This window comes from Bactrocera neohumeralis, chromosome 2, assembly GCF_024586455.1.
Source record: "Bactrocera neohumeralis isolate Rockhampton chromosome 2, APGP_CSIRO_Bneo_wtdbg2-racon-allhic-juicebox.fasta_v2, whole genome shotgun sequence".
Classification (NCBI taxonomy): domain Eukaryota; kingdom Metazoa; phylum Arthropoda; class Insecta; order Diptera; family Tephritidae; genus Bactrocera; species Bactrocera neohumeralis.
In genome coordinates this window covers 14,976,264-15,003,665 of record NC_065919.1, presented here as the reverse complement: position 1 = coordinate 15,003,665, position 27,402 = coordinate 14,976,264, and the positions used below count along the sequence as shown (strand labels likewise).

General features: G+C 32.5%; 1 protein-coding gene and 1 long non-coding RNA gene across 2 annotated transcripts in view; one reads left to right on the top strand and one right to left on the bottom strand.

The window, feature by feature from the left end:
* The window catches only part of LOC126767324 (protein CREBRF homolog), an 84,416-nt gene that overhangs the window by 5,197 nt on the left and 51,817 nt on the right, over nt 1-27,402 (top strand). The window contains exon 2 of the mRNA XM_050484870.1: nt 15,240-15,290. The gene's annotated coding sequence lies outside the window, so the exon portion shown is untranslated. The remainder of the gene's footprint in view (nt 1-15,239; nt 15,291-27,402) is intronic.
* On the bottom strand, nt 6,459-8,336 carry LOC126767464 (uncharacterized). The gene is made up of 3 exons (XR_007669101.1): nt 8,158-8,336; nt 6,764-8,077; nt 6,459-6,692 (listed from the first exon to the last, which is right to left on the bottom strand). It is a non-coding gene; the product is annotated as an uncharacterized LOC126767464 (long non-coding RNA).

Sequence of the window (27,402 nt, the reverse complement as noted above, 5' to 3'; positions counted from 1 at the left end):
ATCTAAATTTTTTTCTTTAGGAGTGGACAAGTTTTTCGCCTCATCCTAATTGTAAAATGAAAGGCACTCTTCTTAAGCATGTCACAAAGCCAGCTACATACATATAAGGACGCCCTCCTTGTGCTGCGCTTCTCTTCTCTTCTCACATTGCTCCAACCGGTTCGGCTGGTTTGCATTAAAATCACTACTTTTTGTCTACTTATGCATTTATGCACGCTAATTTATGATTTATGCCCCCTCATTAGTTGTTGTTGAAATATATAGTTACTAGATTTTACAACAACAATAATTAAGAGAACTTTCATTAAGAAAGTGTATCATTAATCTTGCCTCAATTAACTTTTGTTTTGATCATTTCGCCACTTCAGTGATGTCAAAACTATCAGGGAGTGTTGTTGTAATGAGTTCAAAATGTCAAAATTCTTAGAAATTGTTCTGTAAGCCATGTCTTCCACCTTCTAAATTGGGGTAATTAAGGAGTGGTCTCTGGGAGAAAGTAATACGTGCTGAGCTTAAGGTTATTGTAGAAAATTTCAGAAAATTTGTGTCCATAGCGGTATCTTCTACATGAAAATACACTTCCATAAAAAAACATATGAATCTCTGCCTACGAGCTTTTTTGGCCAAATTAAGTTCCAGCTATTTGAATGACATCTTTCAAAGCTTGCAAATTGAATCATTACGAGTCAAGTTCGATAGGTTTCAAGAACAAAATTCTAGATTCCCGTCGAAGAGGAAGATTGAGATAGCACTGTTAAGTGTTACCCTGGCGGCTCGAAAACGTCTGAAGTCATTGGTGTAGGTGTCGCAGGAATCATGCTTTGAATACCTATAAGACTTTCACCGATTATTTTCTAAGCAGAATTCTTGGCTATACATCAATGTGTAGAGATAAACCTCCATCGCAAAGAAAGTATCGCCATACTCAGCGATAGTCAAGTGGATTTTCAAGCGATCTCAGCTTACGAGATTAAATTGTTGCAGAAGTGAAAAGAACGGCTGAATAGTCTATCAGTTCGCAACCAAGTACTCCTCATCTGGGTACCAGGTCACAAAGGTATAGCCGGGAATGAACTGGCTGTCGAGCTTGTCCGCTCTGCAGTTGCTACTAGAATGATAAGAAAGGAACCCTGCATTGCGGTTGGTCCTCAGGTAGAGTGCTCCGCAGAGAGGCTGGAAAAAGTATAGGTAAAATTCATAAGCATGCACCAGGCAAAGTTCCTATTGGGGGTTACAACCTCATTAGGTTTAAATGTGTAATCCTCTCCCTAGAGACAAAGTGTTGCATTTTACACTGGGCACTACAAGTTCAAGAAGCACCTATTTTATAAGGGTATAGCCTCCTTTGCAAAATGCCGGTTCTGCCATATGGAGTCCGAAACTCCCGATCACCTAATGCTAGACGACATCAAAGCCCTTGAATGAATGAATACCAATAGGAATCAAATCGCCTCAATAGCACCCAGCAGAATACTTAAATTTATCAGTGTGTTGGGCCTATCTGATTTATTGTGACAGAGAAGAGGCCACAATAAACCTTGAGTCGCAGTACAACCTCAAGTTTTGCTATTTTCAATTTCCCGTGATCCATTCAATAATTTAATCATCATAATATAAGCAGCAACTTTACCCTAAAAGCGTGTCCCACAATGTACTATCAAGTAAAATATGATACCAACGTTAGGGAAATGGGTAGAAAGAATTTCAAGTGAGAAGATATTGTTTTCTTAACGGCATCCAGAACTTTTAAGTGTGCAAGTAAGTTCTTGCTTTTTTAATCATAAAATGCAATTTTAGTATAAGAAAATTGGTACAAATAACTTATTTGAAGTCTTGCCCATCGTTAGTCACAACTTTTTCTTCTGCCAAAGTTCGAACACCATTTCAGTAAAACGTCATCTTCTGAGACTATTCAAGAATACAGCCATTTTTCGATGTCGGTTATAGCAGAGTCAACAACAGCTCGCCAATCGTTTCTTCTTTCATTTCTCTCTCTTTTTATACTCTCGCAACAATGTTGCTAAGGAGAGTATTATAGTTTTGTTCACATAACGGTTGTTTGTAATTCCTAAAACTAAAAGAGTCATATATAGGGTTATATATACCAAAGTGATCAGGGTGACGAGCAGAGTCGAAATCCGGATGTCTGTCTGTCCGTCCGTCCGTGCAAGCTGTAACTTGTGGAAAAATTGAGATATCATGATGAAACTTGGTTTTTTCGTATTCCTTGGCTCCATAAAAGTTCGAAGATGAGTTGCAAATGACTGCCACGCCTAAAACATGGCGGAAACGAAAACTATAAAGTGTCATCACAAGCCATAAATAAAGATATTAAAGTGAAATTGGGCACAAGGGATCGCATTAGGCAGCCAGGTAGTTTGGACGTAATTTTTTTAAAAGTAAAAGGTATGTAAAATCACTAAAACTGCGTTAACCGACTAACAAAAAACGTCAGAAACACTAAATTTTACGGAAGAAATTGCAGAAGCCTGCACCCAGGCTTTTTTTAAAAATTGAAAATGGGCGTGGCCTCGCCCAACTGGACCAAAAACCATATCTCAGGAACCGACCGAGATCAGACCGATTTCAATGAAATTCGGTATATAATATTTTCTTAACACCCTGATGACATGTACGAAATATGGGTGAAATCGGTTCACAACCACGCCTTCTCCCAATATAACGCTATTTTGAATTTCATCTGATGCCTTCAGTATTATACAGAATACGAGTATATATATTAGGAACCAATGATGATAGCGGAATAAAACTTTACAAAAACGGTATTTGAAAAATATGTAAATGACGGATAATGAAATCCAGATGTATCACTTTATCATGCAAGAAGTGGTGTGTTCGGTGACACCAGAACTTTTTGGCGGGCTTCCTTACTTGTTGTATGAAATGCGTCTCGCTTTCCAATTTAAAACGATGCACATGTGTTTTTTGACATCAAAGGCCTTTTTCCACCATGAATTTGTTCCTCGTGGACAAACCGTCAACGCCAAGCTTTACGTGCAAGTTCTCAAGAGATTCAAACGAAAAGTCAATCGGGTCCGACAAGACATCGAAGCCGATTGGAAGTTGCACCACGACAACACCGCGGCTCACACCGCCTTTAGTGTGAACAGCTACCTAACCAAGGCCGGCATCCCAATGCTTTCGCAGCCGCCCTGCAGCCCAGATGTTGCCCCCGGACTTTTTTGTTTCCTTACCTGTAAAGGCCGATGAAAGGCAAGCATTTTGAGACGACAGAGGAGATTCAAGCAGCATGCACCTAGGCTTTCAAGGCTATTCGGGAGAATGCCTTCCAAAACGCCTTCAATGCTTAGAAATCGCGCTGGCAGCGCTGCATCGACGCAAAAAGAGCCTATTTGAGAAGCTTTTAAAGAATCGTAACGATTGGTTCAATAGATTATTTTAAATCGACTCAGTCCTATTACTTTCCGGACAAACCCTGTATTTCGGGCCCCGGCGAGGTCGATCAAGCGCAACCCACTTGGGGATGTTTCCTCGTGGAGGCTGAATTTACCGACCGTTGTTCCAAAGATCCCATCTTTGTGCACCTAATACAAATCCAAATGTTAACTCCTTTTCATTTGTACTATATCCCCCTCTTGCAGAAGACTGTACCACTCCCTTCGCAATTAAAAACATTCAAAACAAATATTTCATAACCAAACATAACCTCTAATAAGATTGTATGCAAATCATTACTTGTGGTTTTCGAAATTCCGTAACACATTTATTTTTTATCGTTTCAAGCCCCGCGGCAGCACAGCAGTTTGCAATAAATATGAAATTTCCCCCGATATTGATTGCAGTCAAGATTTCGCAAGTAATGAGATGCAAAATGCAGTTTAGAAGAAACTACGAAAACCTATAACATAAATCAATGCACACACACCCCTTCGCCGTGGAGTAGCGAGCGGGCACAGTTGGAAGCATTTCTTGAACGTCGCGACGGCGCCTGCCTGACTGGCTGCATTGTGGCCACTCCCCAAACAAACGTGAGTCACGGCGGCAGCGCGAGCAATAAGCATAATGCCAAATTATGATAATTTGTAAGCGCACATGTGAAAGCGAAAAGAAAGAAAGTACTCAAGAAAAAATACGGACCCCTTCTTGCGAACACTTTTTGTTAATAATTTTTTTCTGCACTTCTTGCATGTCTAATATGCCTTTTGTTCGGGGGCACCCTTTGAGCAGTTGCCAAGTGGGTTGGCTGCATTCAAATTTCCCGATGATTTTCCTCATTTAAATGTCAATGGCGCGAGCATAAGTAGGCAGTCACTAAAGAACTACAATATTTTTTGCTTTTATTTGTTTTGCTCTTGTTCTTCTTCGCGGCTTTGTCGTGCCATCTAAAGGGTTTTGCAACATTGTATTTGCTTTCCGAAGCAGAATTTCCACGCCACACACACATGCATACTTATATACACCGATCTACAAGCGAGTAAGTCGCTGCAGTATGCGTGTCTCTACAAATATTACCGCTACTGTATTTAATTTTTTTCCATTTTTTTGCCGTAGCTTAAGCTGAGTTTTCTTTTTGTTGCTTTGTTTGCATTATTTTCCAACGCGCCGGCTCTACGTCGGGATTAAGTTGAAAGAAAAGCGGTGGCGCTGCGAATCAGTTTTCGCCGCGAGGTTGAAAACAGCAACCAACAACAACAACAAATGCACAACAATAGACCAAAAATAATAAAAATCATAATAAAATAGAATAGTGTAGCATCCACCAATAGTCAGGCAACTATGCATGTACGCCAGCGATCTTCCTTATTAGGCTAGCGATCGTGCGGCGGCAGGCTCTCGGCCCAGCGCGTTACATGTGTGTGAATCCTGTTGCTGCTGCTGCTGCTGCTGCTCCATTGTCCTTAGATCTGCTTAAGGACACACAACGCGACTTACATACATGCATACATACTTACATGCATACATACTTACATGCATACATACTTACATACATACATAGTTACATACATATATATACATACATGCCGTCATATGTGGTAGCGTTCATGCTACGCGCAAGCGCGCGTCCTGTGTGTGACTGTCGTTCAACATGTTCTCTGCCCCACAGGCATTTTCTTCCCTCCTTTGTTTGCAAAACAATAGGATTTCACATAAAGTTAATACACATACATATATACATATAAGAAAGTGTGTGTGTTTGTTTGCATGGATTCCTTAGCACAACGAATCCGCTGCAAAATGCGAAATCAAAGCGTTTCGAGCTGTAAAAAGCACAAAAAGTTGTAAATCTTAAATAGGTGAGGAGAATGGTAAGTGGAGTTTACTATTTAGTAAAATTTATGTGAAGACACAGATGTGGAAATGTCTATGTGTTCGTATGTGCGTACGAGGTAGGGTTATTAAGTAACGTGGCTGACTGTGTTACTTAAGAATTGCTGCGTGCTTTACTTATTTCAAACGTCAGTTCTTTATTGCTACATATCAACTCTCTTTTTCTATCTCTCTTTCTTTCTTTATCTACCTCTCCATTTCTTTGCATTTCTATCTCTATCTCCCTCTTTATTATACCCTGAACAGAGGGTATATAAAGTTTGTCACGATGTTTGTAACACCCAGAAAGAAGCGTCGGAGACCCCATAAAGTATATATATAAATGATCAGTATGTTGAGCTGAGTCGATTTAACCATGTCCGTCTGTTTGTCTGTCCGTCCGTCTGTCTGTATATATACGAACTAGTCCCTCAGTTTTTAAGATATCGTTTTGAAATTTTGTAAACGTCATTTTCTCTTCAAGAAGCTGCTCATTTGTCGGAACGGCCGATATCGGACCACTATAACATATAGCTGCCATATAAACTGAACGATCGGAATCAAGTTCTTGTATGGAAAACTTTCACATTTGACAATGTATCTTCACCAAATTTGGTATAGATTATTTTCTAAGGCAACAATGTGATCTCCGAAAAAATTGTTCAGATCGGATTACTATAGCATATAGCTTCCATACAAACTGAACACATAGTTACTAAAAAAAATGCACCTGTGAAGGGTATATTAGCTTCGGTGCAGCCGAAGTTAACGTTTTTTCTAGTTTTTAACTTTATCTGATTCATTTTCTTTTTCATTAAAAATAAAGTTGATTCCCAAGATGAGGATCACATTTGGGCAGCTTCTGTGTAGCCAGAAAACTCCTTTAGTTGGTTTTCATATGTAACAAGTCAATTGAAAAGTCCTCATCCTTCCATTGTAAAACACATTTGAACTTCTTAATGGTCGGGCAATGAAACGTCTGCTCCATCGTCGTCGATTGTGGAATCGGTTTCAACATCTCCTGGTGTTATGCTTTCACTGCCATTCAGCAGGTTGGAGAAGTGTTCCCTCCATAATTTTAGTTTGCTCTGAGCATTCGTCATTAGATCACCCCTAGGAGTTCTACAAGAGTATGCTCCGGTTTTGAAACCTTTTGTTAGTAAAACACATTTTTTTGCAAAATTCGTTTTTTTTATTCAACTCAGTTCACTTCAAGGGTGATACACTGATTATAGCGACCCTAGAACTTTTCGATACCATTTTTGTACTTTTGTCCTTACGATTTGTCTTTTGCTTCAAATAAGCCTCAGTTTCGGCGATCACCTCTTCATTTGACGAAAATTTCTTTCCAACGAGCTTCTCTTTGAGATCTGAGAACAGGAAATAGTAGCTGGAGGCCAGATCTGGAAAATACGGTAGATGCGGAAGCAATACAAACACCAATTAATGAATTTTTGCCATAGTTTTCACTGACTTGTGACACGATGCATTATCTTGGTGAAACAGCACTTTCTTTTTCTTCAAATATGACTGTTTTTCGGCGATTTCGTACTCCAGACGGTCCAATAACGCTATGTAATAGTCGCTTTTGATGGCCTTTCCCTTTTCAAGGCAGTCAATAAAAATTGTTCCATGCGCATCGCAAGGTACAAACCTTGACACCCGACTATTGTACAATTCACTTGGATGACTGTCGATTGTACTTCGGAGTGAAATGATGGAGCCATGTTTCATCCATAGCCACATACCGATGCCAAAACTGGAATTTATTACGCCTTAACATCTCCAAACACGGCTGCGCTCGGACGGGGTCCACTTTGCACAGAGCTTTCTCACCGTCTTCGGTGCTCATTTCACCACGTCGAAACTCAGCTTACCAATCCTTGATGTTTGATTTTCCTGGGTCAGTGTCCGGAAACTCCTCATCAAGTTTTTGCTTTAAATCTATTTTTCCCTTCGAAAGGCAATATTTTATCAACACATGAAAGTCCTTTTTATCCATTTTTTCACTAGCGCCATCTTTTCAATTGTACGGTTATATCGACAAAGCGCCTTGAACCCATTAAAAATCTGTTTCATATATATTTCACTTCCAACTAGGACTCTTGGATGATGTGAATTTCAAGGTATTTAAAGGCGAAGGAGTGACGAAGAAAGTGTATAAATTCCACCTCGTCTTCTTCCAAACAACTTTATCGACCGATATCTGGTAAGATTTTTAAACTTAACGCATGGACTTCCCTATATCTAGTAAAAAACCAAACTATGCTAATAGCGGGGAGTTCACTAGGCATTTAGTGATTTACCTCGATTCATAGGGACTTCACGACTGCGCAGCTGTAAAGTGAAAAGAAGCAACGGAGTTCCGACTCGTTTCCTTTCATTAGTTTTTAGGTTTTTCCTTCATCATCAGTTTCAATGTTTTCTACGATTTTGCTGTGCTCAAGCAACCAACATAGATCTTATCCTGAAGCAGCTGGATGCCCTTGGTATTGAGGTTAGGTATTCATTAGCTAATCTTGAGCGTATTTTCAGTAAGATGAGGTCTAATATCGCCGCCTTGATATCGTAGTGTTTGTTGTAGCGACAGAATTTTGCCGAGTTGACCGTCCTTAGCCAGATAAAAACTACGGGTCCGTTTCGGTTACGTAGACCCAACGGTCGAGGGAACGATAGAGCTTGCCTCTTTGAAGTCGGCTTTGCTTCGGTAGATCTTTAACAACCTTAATGGCAGCTCCCTCTGATTGAAACCCACTGCAGCGGTGTTGCAAGAAATTTGAAACTGGAACTGGTAGGTCTCAATACCACATATAAATAGGCAGTATGTAAAATATAATCTAATTTATGAAAGAAAATCTTATAAGTTACCGACTAAAGCTGTATGGCTCCATCTGGTGTTTAATAATTGTCCGTGAAGAGACCTTAAGAGCCCTAACCTTCATCCTAAAGATGAAAGACTTTGAATGTCTTTGAAATGCCCTCACAGCTTAGTAGTAAAGGCGAACAAAACGATTAAATTCCGTTGTTTATTAACTACACTTCGGAAATTTTGGTATTTACCTATAAATATACATACATATGACATCTATCGCCATAATAGAGAGGTGTAAGTGCGATGGGATAATGTACAAATACTGTACTGTGTCTATAGAACGACTCAACTCCACTATAAATTTATGTTCTACATATAGCCAATATATTAGTACAGTGGAACTCTCACAAATAAATTGAATGCAGAGCTGTAATTTCCAATAACCCTTTGGTCTAGTCTGATCTTTATTATCTTTTCTAACTAACTTAGTGTGCGTCCTCTTAGTTTTATTCAGAAGGTATTCATATACAGATGGTCTTGATTTCTATTTCTGGAAAATTTATCCGATTTCGTATAATAAATTAATTTGTAAAATATTATCCGAGTCCCTCACCATTATCAGGGGGTCGCATTTACCATATACGGTATAACTCTGTACACGACATCTGCTTTGTTACTATTTTGCTTAAGGGAGGAGATACCTTTAGTACCGTCAAAAAAGGTAATTTTTTCCAATTTTATTATGGAAGAATAAAAACAGATCACATCCGATTTGTTTGCATATAAATTAAGAGGTGTTATTGAACTACAAAATAAAAATTATTTAATGTCAAAAAAAAAAAAAAAATAAAATGCCGGAAATATCAACGATCCCGTTGATTGACATTTTTTGCGGCCGTCAACTTCCTGGCTAGGCTTCTTATCCGAAACGAAAAAAGTAATTTTTTTTTAATCTAGAAGCTTTTATCAAGTGCATAGTAGAGGGGTTTTGAGAATTTCGAAAAATCGGTGATGTAGGCCAGGATTTTGTGAAGTTCAAGTAAATCGGTTAAATAATTCGGTCGCAATTTTGACGGCCGGATGAAAAAAGTTAGTTTCGAGGAAACGAGCCTTAAAGTTCTGTGGTTGTATAGACAACAACATGAAGTACAATGTTTTTAAGGCCTATTTTTTCGAAAATATTCGGAGTAAACCAATGAAACTTTGGGACTATGTTTTTGAATAGTTTTTCAATTGATTGGAGCGAAAAAAAATTTTAATTTTTTGAAAATTCTAAAGGTATCTCCCCCCTCTCCACTCATAATTCCCGTCCTGCTGTATGGTGCAGAGTCTTGGACGATGTCAACAACGGATGAGTCGACGTCGAAGTTTTCGAGAAAAAGTTCTGCGAAAGATTTATGGCCACGGCGAATATCGCATTCGATGGAACGATGAGCTGTACGAGATATACGACGACATTGACATAGTTCAGCGAATTAAAAGAAAGCGGCTACGCCACCTCCCTACATTGGAATAACCAAGTGGAGAAGGACCTGAATATCCAATTGGACGTAGAAAAAAAAACGACTTGTTGTTAACTTTTTTAAGCGGTTTCTACGCCAATTAAGAAGAAGAAGAAGATCTCCCCCCTTAAAACAAAAAGTCTTTTTGGAACACATGAGAGCGAGGAGATATGAGGAACGGCATACAAGGGCTGTCAATATGTTGAAAAGGAAGGTCTTGAACATTTGTTTACCGCTTTTATAATTGCTTTTTAAAATTTTTTATACTAAAGGTGATCTATTTCGAGGTTCACTACTTTAGAACTTTCTTAGAAACTTCAAATTCAATGGGGAATGTTTAGTATCACTCGAAAGAACATTCTTTCATGATGGTCCATCCGTTGAGTTAATTTTTCGATTACTTGTTCGAGCATTTCGACTGGTAACTGGCGAATGACGCGCGTGGTGTTTAGTTCCAAGGCCTAAATTGAAGTGGGATTGTCCGCAAAGACTTCAGACTTTACATATCCCCACAGGAGAAAGTCTAACGGAGTGATATCACACGACCTTGGTGGCCAATCGAGCGGCCTAAAACGTGAAATTATCTGCTCACCGAAGTGTTCTCTCAATAAATCCATTGATTGATGCGAAGTGTGAGAAGTGCCGCCATCTTGTTGAAACCAAATGTCGCCGAGATCACGAGATTCAATTTCAGGCATCAAACGGTCGCCATTGACGGTTACGTACCGGCATCATTTTTAAAGAAATTTGAACCGATGATTCCATCGGCCCACAAACCACACCAAACTGTTGTTTTTTCTGAATGAAATGACAGCTCTTAAATCTCTTTAGATTGCTTTTCGTTCCAAAATGCGGCAATGTTGCTTGGTTACATTCCCATTGATCTTCTTGAGACCTTTCCAGATCCCATAGAGCGAAGCGAGGCCGCTTGGGAAGGTCGAGCAGCTTCAGTTCTTGCACGAGCTGTATTTTGTACGCTTTCAGTTTAAGATCTCGACGTAAAATGCGCTAAGTCGTTCCATACGTCAGTCCGAGTTGCTGCTAGGGGTGAATCGACAAAATGGGCATGAAAAAAGTTACCTCTACTTGGATCACCTGTTAGCTGTTTCTTCGATTCGTCACTCTCCAAAGCTTGAAGGCAAGACATTGAATTACATCTACTTCTGAGGAAGAATGAGATGTTTGTATGTACTTTAAAAAAAAATATGTGCTGAGAATGAGCGACGTATTTCTAAATTTTTCTTCTTAGGGAACAATGTTCGTATCTGTTCTAAGTCCAATAGGTAAAATAAATATCTTGCTTTACTTGTTTCGCTGGAGTCGGAGACATCGTTTAATCGTTTCAATTTTAAGCTCTAGGACACTGTAATGTCTTTTCTCTTGTAATTACGCTAAAGCTGAAACGCCAAATAGTGTAGCTCCTTTAACAGTACTGACAAGCACTTTCTCGCTTTAATAAAAACCAACTTCATCGGGCAGACAATGTGTATATGTACATATAAATTCCCAATGATTTACTATCGCAAAGTTTTTCCTCCTGTTGCTATGATTGTGTTCTTTAGATGAGACCTTCAAGCATTCAACAAATGCTTTTCCACCCTTCGCCAGTCGTGTCGGCACTGTTTGCTGGCATTTAACAAGCTGCCGAGCAAGGATGCGCGGCGCCCGGGAGGGAGACAAGTAAGCAAAGCGATGAAAGAGGGTTAGTTGTATGTTTCAATGGAAATTCACATACACAAGGACTTGCAACGTTGTGGCTCAGCTTCACCTTCGCTTCTGCCTTCAAACTTCCCCTTGTGGCCTTCGTCTACTCAATTGGCTTTTGCCTTGTTAGAAAATCATAAGAAATCCTTGAATTGTCAATTCGCCATAAGGGTATGTTTCAGTGAATTTATATATTTTGTCTCTTCCACTGTTGCTTCTTCTTCCTCCACTACTTGTTTTGATTTATCTGTGTTTGAGTTGTATGATTACTTCTTTTCCTGTTGTTGGCGTTCATTTAGTGTTCGCTGCTCGCTATTACTCTACAACTTCTTAAAGCACAAGGAAAGCAAGGACTTGTTGTGCTTCATCGACCAGTTATTCTGCCGTGAGTGCGCGCCGAGTGTTAAGCACAAGGCGAGGGGGAGACGCGCACACGCTCACCAAAGCAGCGTACAACCTGAAAGTCCTGAAGCAAAGTGGTGGTTGCATTTCCTCGATTGCTGACAATGCTTGTTGGCGAAATTCTTAGCTTCCTGAGCATTGCTGCCCTCAACGCTGACACAGTTTTCGAGTGCAATCCAACGGAGTCGGATGTTTACGTTTTTGTTGTGTCCTCGCGTAGTGTGCGGTTGTTTTGCTTCGTTGATAGGGACTCGCGTCGCGTAATCCTAACGTTTAGTAGTATAGTTGTACGCGCCTATTGTCTTTGTGATACCTGATTGGTTTAGGTGCTTGTGTCCACAGCCGGTTTGGAGGGAACTTGTTTCGGTCGCTTAAGTTCTACGAACGTTTTTGTTTACTTGTTGACTTGTTATTATTCGCCAGATTTATTGGAGCAAGTTTGTTATTTTTTGTTGGACTAGTTTTAATGAAGCATTTCTTGGTGCTAGTGACTCAGTTTATAAGACGGTGAGTCGACCGAGGTAAACAGTGCTACCTTACAAAAAATTTAAATATTTATAAAAATATAGAAGAAATATTAACAATTTAGATTTAATTAGAATTTCATATAATTATTAATGAATTTATATATCAATTTTATTTAATTAGTTATGTATATTATATATTAGAAAAACTTCTTCAATTAATTTTTTAATTTAATTAAGAAAAATTTAATAATAATTGTAAATTAATGATTGATCCACTTGAACTATTTTTTGTTTATTAACTTGGAATCAATCTGAATCTAAATTGTTTCAATTGGATTTAATTACTTAATTAACAAAATTAATTACATATTTAAAATAAATTAAATTAGAAAACTAAATAAATCTTAAAAAAATTAATTCAATATAAAATTACTTAATTAACGAAAATAATTATCATAATTAAATTAATTTAGGTTAGAAAACTAGATAAATTAAAAAAAAAGTTTAATCTTTTTCAAATTCAATTCATAAATTATAATAATTATCAATATAAATTTACTTAATTAACAAAATTAATTACCTGAATTAAATTTAATTAAAAACTAGATGGAATAAAAAAAATTAATACAAAATTATCTAATAAAACTATAGCTAAATTAAATTAACTAAAATTTAAAAAATTTACTTAAATTTAAAATTTTTGAATTATTAAAATTAATTACGTAAATTAAATTATATAGAAAATTAAATATATAAAAAAATAGATTAATATAAATTTTTTATATAAAATTATTGAATTAACCAAATTAATTATGTTAATTTAATTTAATTAGAAAATTATATAAACTGAAAAAAAATAGTTTCATACAAAATTAATTATGTAAATTAAATTAAGAAGAAAACTGTATATATTAATATTGTTATATACATTTATATATGTACATACATACATACATACATATATAAATATTCAAAAATACGTTTCAATATAAAATTAGTGAATTTAGCAAATTAATTTTAATTATCGTAATTAAATTAACTAAAATTTTCAAAAAATAAAAATAAAAAATAAAAATAAAATAAAATTTTGTTTTAATATAAAAGTATTGAATTAACTAAATTAATTAGCTAAATTGAATTAAATTAGCTAAAATTTAAAAGATTTAGTTTAATATTAGATTATTGAATTAACAAAATTATTTATGATAATTAAATTAAATTTACTTTTTAAATTTTTTAATTAAAAAATTATTACCGTAATTAAATTAGTTTAGAAAACAAAATACATAAATAAAAAATTAGATCAAAATAAAATGATTAAATTGGCCAAATAATTACGTTAATTAAATTAAATTTTAAAACTAGATAAATTAAAAAAATATATACTTATGTATGTATATAAAATTATTGAATTCACCAAATTAAATTGTTGAATTAACAAAATTTAATTTAATTTTTATTAATTACCTAAATTTTTAAAGTTAATTTAATAAACTCATAAATTAAGTTATTTAAAGTAAAGCAAATTATACTTTGTTAAATTATTTTCTTTTATATATTTTGTTTTATGTATATTTATATACATATACATATATTTTCTATAGATATATCTTCACATACATTTATTTTGTACTTTGTGTATATGTTTTTCATGCGAAACGTTCCACAATCTAATACATTCCTACTGAATTCGGGTAATCATCCCTCAAACATGTGCTGCTTCATATTGTCCGCCTCCCACCCACATATTTACATCAGCACAGTCTTTGTGCAGCTTACATACGTATATGCGGATATACTTATATACATACATACATGTATGCACGTTTAACAATATATTTCATTATATTTTCTAATTCTTCCAATCCACACCCACACTTTTGCATCTATGGTATATGTACATATGTATATGCAAATGAGTATATATCTGCTGTTGTGTGTGTAATTTAATTTTATATTACAAATGTTTTTTTTTTCTATTCCTCTTTTTCTTCAGTATAGTGTTAACCCGTTGTTTGCCGATTTTTTTCCTTTTTTCTTTTGCTTCCTTTTCTTAGAAGTGACACATTTGCTTTTCAAAGCGGTTTCTTTCATGCATTTCCGCATTTGCCATCGGCGCATGTACCAAGTGTTGATTCATCTATTTACTAGTTAGTTGGCTAACTTGTTGTTGTCTTCGGAAATTCCTTGCTAATATCTGCTTTTGTTCTAAATATGGTGTTTTTTGTTCTTGCATTTTTGTTGTTCTACAAAGTTATATTATATACGTATTTTACATTAGATTAATTAGAACAGCAAAAGTATGGTTAGGAAAAGCCAAAAAAAATTGGAATAAAACATTTTTTGTTTAAATAAATTTGTATATTAATTTTATTTTAATAAATATTTTTTTTTTTAATTTTTTCTCATTTAATTTTTGTTTTTAATTTTTACAATTTTTCAAATGTCTTTGGAATTTTTCCCAACTCTCAATCAAATTCTCAACACCACAACATTTTTTTATAAATAATTTTGCTTGAATTGCTAACTACGAAAATAATAAAATTTTGCACAAAAAATATTTTTTGAATTAATTAAATTCTTTTTTAATCCTATTCAAAAATATTGAAAAATCTACGTAAGCGTTTCTTCCTTGTATGTGCTAATATACTTACACATATATCTCTGCATGATGAAGTATTGTTATTATTAGAAGCCTTTGTTCAAATTTCTTCACATTTATTACTAATTACCGGGTTAAAATAAAAATAAAACTCAAAGCTTTCAACGAGATCATAAAAATTGGCTACATTCAAATGTACATACATGGTAGCGTGCGTATGCGTGTGTATGTAAAGCATTTGTAAATATAACAAAGTCAGTGCTTCAATTGCACTTTGGACTTGGTTTCTTGCCACACACAACAATTTACACAACAATCTCTGTTAATAAATGCATTTATTTGTAAATATGTATATACCTATGTGTATATATATTAATTTATATAATAAATATGTATGCCAAAGCATTATTATTTTTAATTCGTTTTCTGAAAACAACAATTTTTCCCTCTTATATTTACAGCAACAAAAGAAAGCCAGTTTAAACGCAGACGGCGCATAATTTTTAGTTAAGGTAAGGTTTGGTAATATATTATTTTATGGATCTATTTGATTTAATTTTTTGTGTGTTTACATCTTTATTTTTTTATTTCTAAAACTTTATTTCATTGTTAAATACAATTTTATTTTATATTGTATTAAGAATTAATAATAAAAAATATATTATTTTCAATCTTTTTTAATTTTTGTAACTAAATATATTTTTAATATTAATTTCTTTTTACTTTATTTTGAAATTAAAAAATATTTTTGGTTTAATAATAAGGAGGTAACAATTAATTTATTTTTTACATAAAACATATTTTTTATTTCCTTTTCAAATTAAAAAAAAAAGTTATCTTGTGTGTGTTTTTTTTAATTTTTCAATATTTTATATATTTTTAATTGTTTTATACATTTAATATTTCTTTTTTGAATTCCATTTTCTTTTTATATCCTTTTTAAATTTATTTTATTTTTTTTTATGTTAATAATGATGTAATTATAATTTTTTTTTAATTCATTAATTTATTTTTCTTTAATTTTTTCTTTACAAATTCAATTTTATATTGGTAGTTAAAAAGTCTTTTCGTATATCAAACTTCAATTTATTTTTTTATATTTATACTGATAAATAAATAAACAAATATGTATGTATGTATTTTGGTTGACCACTTTTTGCCATTTTTTTCGCTAGAGACATTATTTCATCAGTGTAAATCGAAATTTCCAGAACGGAAGCGTGCGAACTTCGTAAACTTCACAAACGTCATTGGTGACTTGCGTGGCATTCTTATTTAATTTAATTTTTATACAAAAATTTCAAAATATAGCGAACTTATTCATTATTTTACCTCAATTTTGAACAGCTGTAACTTTTTTTCAACTTCCCCGAAATTAATTTTTTTTGGTCAAATGAAGCTTAAAATCTCATCTTTCCAACACTATATATGGTATGATAAAATGTGATTGCTAGCACTGGAGATATACGTCTGCAACGACATCTATTGACAAAATACGATAAGACTTTTTCGACTACCCAATGTATACATATAGTTTTTTTAAATGCCATTCTTTTTATACCCTTTTTAAATTCATTTTATTTTTTATATTTATAATTAATAAATAACTTTTTTTATTTTAAGTTTTTATTATTTTGAATTTTTTTATTTGTTATTTTTTACTTTTTAAATTTTTTCCTTTCTTTGCAAATTCTTTTTTTATATTAATAAATATTTATATATATATTTTTGATTATTTTTTTCTATTTCATTGATTTTTTTTCTTTTCTTTTCTTTTCAATCTCAATTTTATTTTATTTTATTTTATATGAATAATTAATAGCTATTGTGTGTTATTTTTATTTTATTTTTAATGTACTTTTTATTATTGTTATTTCTTTAATGGTTTTCTTTCTTAAAATTAATATAATTTTATTTTATACAATATTAATAGTAAACAGATAATTATTACTTTTGTTTTAATTTTTTTTATTTTTTTTTTGTATTTCCAATAATTAACTAATTTTTTATATTGCTTTTTATTCCTTTTTTGAATATCAATTTTTGTATAAGCTTTTAATATTCTATTTTATTTAAATTAATTATAAATAGATAATAATTATTTTTTAATTTTTTATTGTCATTTATTTTAATTTAATTTTTCTTATTTTTTTATATTTTGGTAATTTATTTTTTTAATTGTTCCTTTTCATCATTAACTATAAATAATAAGTATTTTAAACATTTTTTAAATCATTTTTTTTTTTAATTTTTTATATTTCATTTCTTTTATTTTTTCTTTTGATTTACTTGTAGATAATAATGTATTTTAAAACAATTTTTAATCGTTTTTTTAATTAATTTTTTCTTATTCCTTAACTTTTTTTTAATATTTTTATACTCCTTTTTTATATATTTTATTTATTATTTTTATTTCTTTTAATTTTTTTGAATCTTTTTATTAATTTTTTATTCTTATTCTGTTAATAATAAACAAATATACTTAAATGGAAACTTTTCTAGCGCTCAATCACAGAGCTTAGTAGGCAACCAAAGCAGCTTAGATCAGCGTTAAGTGAAAAATAAACACAAACGAAATCGCCCACTCCGCTCAATATCCATTTGCAGCTTTGCGTCAACACTTTGTGTAAACTAACTGTTACCGTCCGGCTTTAGTTGGCTTTTGAATACAAAATACACAGATACTTTTTTCGCATGAAATTCCACAACTTTTTAAATTTTTTCTTAGCTTTTTGCTTCAAGTGGTAAAAGAGCGAGAGGTGTAAAAATTGCAAAAATACGATTATTATATTAATAAAAAAGCATGTATGTATGTATCGGTGCATACTTAAGTTTATATTTTTTTATTAATTTACATTTTTTTTATTAATTTTTAAATACAAACTTTTTTTGCAATAAAACACTGATGACTCCGACATGCCATTCAACTTGAAAATCGCGTTCATTAACAAAAACAAACACAAACAAAAACAAAATGAGCAATTGCACTTTTGTGCGGCGTCTGCGAGCGGCAGACAGCTGAGTCGCGCACCCCCCACAGCGGCGTCGACAACGAGTTGCCAGCGCTTCTGAGCACCTTTGTCTGTATGTGCCGTTATTTACAGCTGCTCATGCTAGTTATTACAAATTACGGTAATTTGTTTACGTTAGTTTACTTTTCAGTGCTTTTGCTCGAGCATTTTTTTGCTTTTCCATGTTATTTTTAAAAATTGTCATCTCATGCCATGCCATGCCATGTCGTGCCCGGCGTTTTTCCCCGTACTCATTTCGCATGCATACAATATTTAATTGCCTGCAATCCGTTATTATTATTAGAAGCTGCCGGAAAGCATTTGCATTTTTTGTTGCTTCGTGAATTTATGCAATTCTGTGATGTGCGGTAATCGCTAAGTTTCCCATAAACATTTTTTTCTAATTGCCGCGAGAGAATTTTAATGGATTTTGGAGGATGGCGAGTTAATTGTGCTAAGAAGTTTTGCTTGTCTTGCTTTGAGTGTGATTTTTGTGCTAAGAACATAGTATTGCTTGTCTTTGAATGTGATTTTTGAGAGTTTTAGAACTTTTATTTGAAATAAAATAGTGATGGAGATAAAGGGTTCAAAAATTTTTAGTGAAGGTTATGAAAATATTTCTATTTATTTAAAAATTTTTTCTCATAATAATTTGTTAAATTTTTGTTGAATTTATTATTATTTATGTAAAATTTTTCATATGTTTGATTATCATTTTTTTATATTTTTATTTATTTTATTTATTTTTTTTAGTTGTTTTTTATTCTTATTTTTTTCTTTGTTTTGTTTTTTATTTTCATTTTTTATTTTTATAGTTTAAAAATTATTGTTTTTTTATTTTCTTTAATTTTATTATTTTTTCATTTTCTTTAATTTTATTATTTTTTTTCATTTAATTGTTTAATTTCTATTACTTTTTAAATATTTTATTTTTATTTTTTTTTCTTTTTCCTTTCTAAATGTTGAAAAATCTTTGCGCCCCCATGTCCATGAACTCATTCTTTGTCTAAAAATATCTAAAAATGGTTTTCCAATCGATGGCGTTTCATCGAAATTATTTCAAGGCAATAATTTTCAAGTGCTATTTTTTGTTTCTTTTCTTCAGAAGCTTTTATTTATTTATTTGCTTGTTTGGCTATTATATTAGCCACATGTGGGCATGCAGAAAATGCTATTTTTGGTTGGAAATTAACAAAACAAATACAAATTAAATTTAAAAAAATGTTTTTTTTTTTTGTTAAAATGGTATTTTCAAAAATATGCCGCATAAATACAAATGTTTCAATTGTTTGTTAAAAACAAAAACAAAATCGTGCAAAAAATATATAAAATTGGGTAATTTTTTGCTTTTAAATATTATTTGTTTGCAATTTTATTTTAGAAAATAATTCTTTATAATTTTTTGGGTGCTATAGCTTTATATTTTTTTGTGTATAACGTTTTCTTACTATATATTTGTTGTTTTTGTAATTTTTCATTCGTTTTATTTTTTTAATTTTTATTGATTTTTTTAATCTTTATTTGTTTTTTTTTTATTATATACTATATTTGTATATTAAAATAAAATTTAGTTATTTTTCGCTTTTAAATATTATTTGTTTACATTTTTGTTTTGGAAAATAATTTTTTCTTAGTACATACATACATACATACATTCATATGTATATATACATATATTTGTTTTTATATATTTTTAATTAGTTTTTTTTTTATTTTTTATTTGTTTCTTTTTTTATTACTTTTATATATGTGCATATTTTTTGTTTTATTATATTTTTTACTTTTATTATTATTTTTTTAATAAGTTATTATTACTAATTGCATCAATTCTCTAATTTCTCTTGCAAATTAATACAAAATTTGGTTATTCTTTCCCTTTTAATATATTTGCATACAGATTATTATAAATAATTATTATTTTTTGTATCATATTTTTATTGTTTTTGTATTTTTTATTTTTATCTTTTTTATTATAGTTTTGTTATTTTTGTATTTTTATTTTAATCTTTTTTACTATAATTTTGTTGTTTTTGTATTTTTTATTTTAACCTTTCTTACTATATTTTTTTGTATTTTTTAGTATTTTATTAAATTATTTTTATTAAATTTTCATTAAAATATTTTTATATTTTTTCTCTATTTATATTAATTTTTTTTAATGTCGTCAGGACTCCAATTTTTCTTGTTCTATATTTTTGAGGTTTAATTTTTGATTATATATGTAACATTAAGTAAAATTTTTCAAATTTGTTTTATAATTAAAATGTTTAAAAATTTAACTAATAATCAAAATATTTAAAATATATATTTTTTCACCTAAACGATTTTTAAATTATATTGTCTTATTTTTTTCCTACAAATTATAATAATTACTATTTTTTATGAAAATTTTTAAAATTTTATCTAATATTATAATTTTTAAAATATATTTTTTTTTCATCTGATTTTTTATTATTTGTTTTTATTTATAATTTTTAAAACATAAACATTTTTTTCAAGTGAATAATTTGCAGGTTATATGGTCTTATATTTTCTACAAATTATAAAAAAAAATATTTCGCCTGAAATATATTTCAATTTATTTAATTCCCCTAATACCCTTAACGCTATCAAATCCCTTGCGAAACAACACACTTGCCCTTATAAAGTGCAATGTTTTCATAATTTAGTTGCGCATACGCCCCCGACAACCTTTGAGAAATTTATTCGTATTGTAACTGTCAACAATGTAATTGGCATAGGCACCAGCTATTTTACCTAATTGTAAACAAGAAAATATTTTCTTTTAACACGACACCTACACGCCATATTTTACCGTTACCCTTAACGTTTTATTTTGTTTTACTATTTCATTGACTGCTCGGCGGTGCCTGCGTAGTAGCTAACGTGCGTAGGTGTGGTTTTTTACACAAAACAATAAAAAATGTAATGTATAACAGTTATATAAATACATAAAACAAATATATTTATGTATATATGAATATATATTTATGTATGTATGTACCTTGCATGAATGTAAACAAATCGATATCGCCAGTCATAACAGAACCGAATACATTTTTTTTGTCCTCCTAGCAGCCGAACTTCTCTCCATGCTCATTCTGCTTTAAATAAATTCGGTAGCTGAGAAACGCGTTACGACGCAAAATAAAGGATAAAAATAAAAAAAATATATGCAAAAAATATTACAACGTAAACTTCCACAGGATGCCTACATAATCTTGTTGCGTGCAGCGTTACTCCGCACGCCACTCTGTTAATCCACTTGCTTTACATATAATATATAGTATGTATTATGGCTTTTATGTTTTCGCCATCTTTCGCATTACTTTCAACACCCTTAAATTGTCGTTTGCTCACGCACACTACCTACGAAATATATGTTTACTATATAAGTACATACATATAACATATATTTTTACCAAATACATATATATTTGTGTATACTCGCATAAAATTCGTTGTATTTGCTTACAAACTTTGTATATTTGTATGTATACATCTACACATGTCCTTGCCAGTAATAATACTGAAGGATACTATGCTTGTATACAAATACATGCACACACATAGTACATACAATAGTAAATTAATAAAAATATCGACATTATTACTGCATAACTAACTCCCTTATATGTATATAATAACTTTGTATAAAATACAAATAAATAGACAATAATTATTCTCCAACTTCGTTTTGTTGTTGTTGCTATTATCTACCCGTTTTAAGGTTTACATTCTTTATTTTCGCAACAAGCTACCCGAATTTCTGTATTTTCTCCACATTCTCGGAGTTTACCTTTCTCTCTGCATCCACCTTTGCTTTACCTCAGTATTTACCTTTATATATATTTTCATTATTTAGCAAGCTTTTAAGCTCTTGTAATGCCAGCTAAATTAATAGAAAACCAAATTTGGAAATTTTATAACATTTTTTGGTGATTTTAAACAGAAATTTGTAATTTCTTCAATGTGGATTTTTTGAAGCTCTGATACGGGTTTTTACGCCGTTAGCAAATAATTGCTGGGGGCGGGTTTCAAGAGGAAATTGCTAATTAGACTAGCGAACGTCAGCAAATTAGGAAAATCGAAAAATTTGCCAATCAGAAACAAGAGCTTAAGGCTCTTTAGCTTTCTTTTTCGGGTGAAAATTAAAATGTATGAACTTAAGGGTTACATGGGTATCCTCGGGTACAGCCTTTTTTCAACAATTTTTTTCATATAAGAAATTAAATATTTTTTTAGAATTTTTTATTGTTACAAACACACACTATTAACAAAAAAATTTTAAAATTTTTGAAAAAAAAAAAATTTAAATTTTTGAAAAAAAAAAAATGTTTAAATTATTGAAAAAAAAATTTTTGAATATACATACATACATAATACATATGTAGTTTGCGAACCTGAAAAAACATTATTTCTTAAAACAAACTCTTTTGAAGCAATTAATTGAGTAATTAATTGAGCTTTGTTGTCACGAAAATGTTTGGAAAAAAAAATTTTTCCATTATACTCTTATACGGCATCACATACATATATATACTCTTTGATGAAATTGCTAATTACACACACGTGTGCATGTACATGCATACATACATGCATAATATCCCGTTGCAATAATTTCTTATCTACATTTAATTATGAAGAATGTCCATTTGATTACAGCTCATTAAGATCGACCTTCACTGCCGTGGGTACAGTTCGCAGCTGTGCTTCCCGTGGCACCATTTGACTGAGCACACAAACCCACTTCACGCTTCTATGATTTGTAAATAAACCATTTTTTCTTTAATTTTCGCATATTGCATTATTGTAACGCCGTTTTATGGCTCATTTGTGTCCACAAGTTCTTTGTGTGCCCACGCAGCTGCTGTATTTCATGCGCTTGAACAAGTCCTACATAATTACAGCCAGCATGTAGGTTGCGTATACGCACTGTGCGCCCACTACTGTATGCCTGTGGCCCACGGCTAGCGTGTGTGTTATGGTAAATATTTACGAAAAATTTGCAGCTGTGTGTGTGTGCAACGCCAGTCGGTTCAGTCCAATAAAATCCTACGACAACTACAACAAATAACAATGCGTTGTAATAAAATGTACGTAAAAGGAATAAAATACAAAACAAAACAAACGTTAATGTTGTGCTGAAAAGAGAAAGTGAAAACGCTAACGTAAACTCAATTCCAAGGCCATTTCGTTACGCCTACGCCCGAGTCAATACCACGCTACTCACAGCGCGCTGACTTCATTCAGTGCTGCTTTTTGCTAAGGACAACTGTTGTCGCTCGTATGCTACAAGCGTTGGTAGTGGAAAATTTTCGGCACTACTCGTTTGCCATAACAGCTCCGATTTGCCGAAATTCATTGAGTAAATTCCGTTGCTTTCTCCTCTTCGTTTTTGCTTTGCTGTTTGGTTTTGTCGCGACGTCGCGTCTCTTTTAGGCGTCCAAAGTGTTTTATTTCATTTCTCATTTGCCCCTGCGCTTGCTTCAAACTACATTTTAGGTTTTTACCAGACAAAAGCATTCCTAAACCTTTCACATACATATTTTTTTACATACATACATACATATGTACTTACCATTAATGACCTAAAACCTACCTTTCCTCACCATTCCCCATATCCATATACGCGGCCGCTTGCATCACTGACCTTACTTCATTTCACCACATCGCCTATATCCACCACAAATACAAATACTCATATGCCTCGTATATGCTGACTCATCACCCACTTTCGCTTTTAATCCAGCCCCTCTTCACCTCGGCGCCTATTCGTGCTATTTTATTGGTGTAAATACGTGAAAGTTGGCGTCCTGCACCTCCATGTACTCCATTACACACTGGCCTCTGTAACTTCTATTTACATTTATTTATGTTTCGTTTTTGATATATTTTGTTTTGCTTGTTCGGTTCTTCTTTGTGTTGAACTTTATATGCAGCGTTCAAGGACAGTTTTGCCTTATATCCCTTTTTTATGTATACTATTTATTTGTGTATTTGCTTTTGCTTTCATTTGCGAGGGCTTTCTCTAACACTTACATATGTACGTATACATGTACATATTTTCCAATTAATTTTCTTTCTGTGTTTATGAAGGAAAACTGCTTTAATTTTTCCATATGCCATGATTTTTTTTCCCCAAAACGATCTGATGAAATTCTCTTACCGAAAAATAATACTTATGAGTACAAATTTTGTCACTGTGAAGGTTAAAAGCACCAAACTTCCAATTTTTATTCTTTATTAGATTGCATTTTGGTGTATTCGCTATTGATTCTCTTAAATGTAGTCATTATATGTATGTGACCTGGTCTACGGAAAGGGGGCTTAGGTGTCAAAAAAATCAATTTTCACTTTTTAGTTGATTCGGATGGAAGATGAGATACTTATTTTTAACACTTAAATTAAAAATTAATTAATTTTTCGCACGTTAGCTCCCTTTTTGTAGACCAGGTCACATATGTATATAAAGTATTGCCTATAATTAGGCGCATTGTATAAAAATAAAGCATTATTTTTCTTGCACGGGAGCTAGTAGAGTCAATTAATTTCCTACAATATTTATACAAAAATTATTTATAATACAAATCCCAGAAGTGAGAATTTTGATTTTCGAGCCCCTGAAAATTTATAAAAATAAATAGAAAGCGAGAATATTAATATTAAAGTATTAAGAAACTGAGTTTTGGGATCCCGAAAATTTCAATAAATAAATACTATATGAGAATATTAAATGTTTTTAATAGTAATTATTTCTAAAAGTGTATTCATATAAATTTGAAATTAAATTTTTCGGGATCCCGAAACTGCTTACACCTTATTATATGTCAAGGTCATTAAATCCCAAATTATTCATAAAATATGATTTATAGTAGAAATCTCAAATCCCGAAAAATCGGGATCCCGAAGTTTAAAAAAAAAAATAAATTTCATGCGAAAATATTAATTGTTTTGTATTAATAATGGTCATTTCACTAAAAGTTGATGCATATAAATTTGAATTTAAGTTTTCGGGATCCCGAGAATTCTGTTGTTGCAGCGGCAGAATTCTGTCCCTAATTCTGTCGTTTTTACTACAAATGCTTACACATTTTTATGTATCAAGCTTATTGATTTCTTAAAGTATTCATAGAAATATGAATTATAGTACAAATCTCATAATAGAGAAGTTGAATTTTCGGGGTTCCGAAATTTTAAAACAATAAATTACATGCGAGAATAATGCAATTGTTTTGTATTTATAATTATCGTTTCACTAAAAGTGGATTCATATAAATTTGAAATTCAAGTTTTCGGGATCCCGAAAAATTCTTTTGTTGTTGGTGTTGTTGTAACTGACCAAGTTCAAACTGATTTTATAGAATAAAACATACAAGATAGTTGACAAGCATCTGTATGGTATGGCGGCAATTTTCGATGACAATCTAAAAATTCTTGAAAATGTAAATATTCAGTGGAATTCGTTGTACCCTTCAAAATTAAAAGCTTTGTCGCCATAAAATTTCCCATGAATATACGTTTATGAATATACATATGTAAATATATATGTATATGTATGTTTACTTCCACAACTGATCGACTGGTGGGCTGCCAAATCGTCTGACAGCGTGCAGGCTAGGCGCCGTTCAGCTTACCACACTCGCCGGCTGTTTTCTGTCACGCGATGCTCACAGTGAAGCACATGTGCCATCGGAGTTATATTTAGAAATTGAAAAATACAAATAAACACAATTATGGGAAACACAAACAATTATTGTATGTATGAATATGTACCTAAAATGCACTCGCGAGGGGATTCACAAAAGACAAGTGATTTGCTCGAGAACAAATTTCAATAACTTCACAATTAAGAGCTTAATGGTGTCATTAGAACCGGTGCATAAGTGCAAGTGCTTAAAGCGTGAGCAAATGTTTGAGCTTGCAATATACAAACATACATATTTGTTTATTTATTTACCATATACATGTATATATTCTGTATTTAAATGAGCTTACATTCTTTCTGGTTTTCTTGCGATTCTCGGAAATTCGCAAACCTTATTTATCCATTGCAAAAATAAATGCAAAAATTCTTTTAAACACAAAAGTGAAAATCTAACGTAAATTAATGAATTTGTTGTCGTGATTGCAAAAACAACTACTTTGCTGCTATGTTTGTTTGGTTGAGAGAAAGGGAGGTGCTCAGGCGTGAAGTGTTGCTGTTTATGAAAAGGTGTGACCACATTGTCGTATTTCATAATAAAAGTTGACATTTGCATACACCTGAAAATGTAAACAAACAAATTACGTCAAATGGCGATGCCGAGTGTGCGGAGAGCTACGCGAGAGAGAAGTCTACTTGTTGCAATAATTATTGATTAAGGCATGGAAAACAATAAAAAATAAATATAAGAAGATATTGATCGCGGCTATAAATAAAGAAAAAATTAACCAAAAAAATAAAATCAAGAAAAAAGAAATAAAAAAATTAACTTTTTTGTGAAATTATGACGTGTCATTTATGAACCTCTGCTATAACATTATTGACATTCTTTTCTCTCGAATTATTACAAACCACTTACTGAAATCTCCGAACAATAATTTGAGATCGCAATTCTAAAAAAAAACTATTATTTTCTAAAGTATCGTTCAAACTCTGCGCACAACTCTCGGGAGGCATGTTTCGCCTTCTCACTTTAGCCTTTTCGCCTTCAAAAAGATGTTTTTTTGGTTAACCAGAGGATACTTGGTCTAAGACCGGAAGTCGCGAGCTGCTTGAGCCATATGTAAAAGAATCGTTTCTGGCCACTCCCAAGTGAATGGCGCGCAGAAAACTGTCCTGACTTGCGTGACTACTACCTTTTCGTCGGTCTCAACAACTGCGACGTTAGTTCTGCGTTCTCTAAACTGGATAAGGAAACGAACAAATGGGTCTGATAATGAACGCGAACAAGACAAAATATCTCCTGTCATCAAACAAACTGTCGTTGCACTCGCGACTTATCTCCCACATCACCATTGGCAGTCAAAACTTTGAAGTCTTAGATAATTTTGTAAATCTTGAAACCAGCATCAATACAAACAACAACGTCAGCCTCGTAATCCAAGGCAGAATAACTCTCACCCACAGGCGCTACTTCGGACAGACTAGGCAATTGACAAACAAAGATCAAACTCTATAAGTCACTCATTATTCCCGTCCTGCTATATGGTGCTTAGGCATGGACGATGACAACATCTAACGAGTCGACGTTACGAGCTTTCGAGAGAAAAGTTCTGTTGATTTATGGTCCTTTGCGTATTGGCAATGGCGATTACCGCATTTGATGGAACGATGAGCTGTACGAGATATACGACGACATTGACGTAGTTCAGTGAGTTAAGAGACAGCGGCTTTACTGGCTAGGTCATCTCGTCCGAATGAATGAAAACGCTCCAGCTCAGAAAGCATACGACGCAGTACCCTCCGAGGAATACAGAGGAAAAGGATAAAGATCTTCGAAAGCAAAAGTATGAAGATCTTCCTTTTCCTCTGCTTCCCGTTGAAAATACCAGGTGGAGTAGGACCTGGCTACACTTGGAATCTGAAATTGACACCGAACAGCTAAAAGTAGGAATGACAGGCGCGCTG